The 1,588-nt window shown below is 53.6% G+C and overlaps 1 pseudogene; it reads left to right on the top strand.

The window, feature by feature from the left end:
• Positions 1 to 204: 204 nt before the first annotated feature.
• LOC125531276 lies at positions 205 to 1,376 on the top strand (annotated as a pseudogene).
• Positions 1,377 to 1,588: the final 212 nt, after the last annotated feature.

Raw genomic sequence — 1,588 nt, 5'->3', positions numbered from 1 at the left:
AGCTGTATTAACTCTGTATTATATGCACCATATCCTCATCAGCTCTTCTTCATGGATCCATGTTTGGTCTTCTTCTCTGACTAGTTAGATACCACTCCACTACACTAGTATGCTGCAATGCTTAGGAGTAGGTCCAAGTGCATTAATTACGCGTATAAATATGCAGCATGGGACCGAGATGGAGGACGCACGTGGACACGCATCACATCAAGGCCACACACACAGACACAGCCGACAGGATGAGGATGCACTCACGCGCTCAGGTTGTCGTCCTCCTGTGCTCTCTCCTCGCCGGCGCGGCCAACGCCGAGCCCGATCCGGAACCGACGTACAAGGACTGCCACCCAGGCGACAAGGCGGCGCTGCTCGCCGTCAAGGCCGCCTTCGGGGAGGCCTATGACTTCGCGTCCTGGAAGCCCGACAACCCCTGCTGTGACTGGTACGACGTCGCCCGCCGCCCCTCCCCCGGCCATGTCGTCGGCCTCGCCATCTTCCAGGACGCCAACCTCACGGGCACCATCCCCACCGCCCTCGCCGGCCTCCCCCACCTGGAGGACCTCACCCTGCGCCATCTCCCGGGGCTCTCGGGCCCCATACCGCCGGCCATCGGCAAGCTCTCCAACCTCTCCAGCCTCCGCATCTCCTGGACGGCTGTCTCGGGGCCCGTGCCGTCCTTCCTGGGCGCGCTCAAGAAGCTCAACTTCCTCGATCTCTCCTTCAACTCGCTCAGCGGCGCCATCCCGGCATCGCTCGGGACCATCCCCCTGTCCGGCATCAACCTCAGCCGCAACCGCCTCACCGGCGCCAGGACCATCCCCCTGTCCGGACTCGCTCAGGCGTGGTGCTCCCGGAGCGGCTCTACTTCGCCGATGTGAGCCACAATGACATCCATGGCAGCATCCCGGCGCAGGTCGCGAGCATGTCCAACCTGAACTTCTTCAACGTCAGCTACAACAGGCTCTGCGGCCCTGTGCCCGCCGGCGGGAACATGGCGAGGTTCGATCTCTACAATTTTCAGCACAACAAATGCCTCTGCGGTGCTCCCCTCCCTCCATGCAAGAAATAGATGGAATTATCTGGTGGATTTGGCAGAATAATGCTATTTTCTATGTCGATCAATTCGACTAATGTCTCGCTGGATTAAGAGTTATGCTGAAATAAAGTCAAGATGGTTATGTGTGGCGGTGAAGTTGTCAGCTAGATTTAGCACCTCCTCTGTTTTAACTGTCCGACATCATGATTCATCTGGTGTATGCAAAGATCCTTGATGTTTTGACCAAGGTCAGGTTAATTTTCTTTATTTTTTTCACAATAGCTATATGTAAGTTGGCCGAATTTACAATTCGGATAAGTCAATTTTATGCGAGGAGGGACTGTTCGAGAAGAAGAAAGATGAAGAAGAAATAGACGGATAGTTGTTGGATGTTGGATCTTTATCTAATGGCCTGGAAAACCGACTTTCCCAAAATTAATTTTCACGTGACTTAGGTATAGTTGGCCCTTTTTTTCCCGTGGAAATAGTATAGATTTCACCCCTCAACTTCTGTTGAACTACACATTTCAATTCTTCTATACTTTTTTGGTACTT

This window comes from Triticum urartu, unplaced genomic scaffold (genome assembly GCF_003073215.2).
Source record: "Triticum urartu cultivar G1812 unplaced genomic scaffold, Tu2.1 TuUngrouped_contig_6928, whole genome shotgun sequence".
Classification (NCBI taxonomy): Eukaryota; Viridiplantae; Streptophyta; class Magnoliopsida; order Poales; family Poaceae; genus Triticum; species Triticum urartu.
This window is presented reverse-complemented; position numbering and strand designations above follow the sequence as displayed.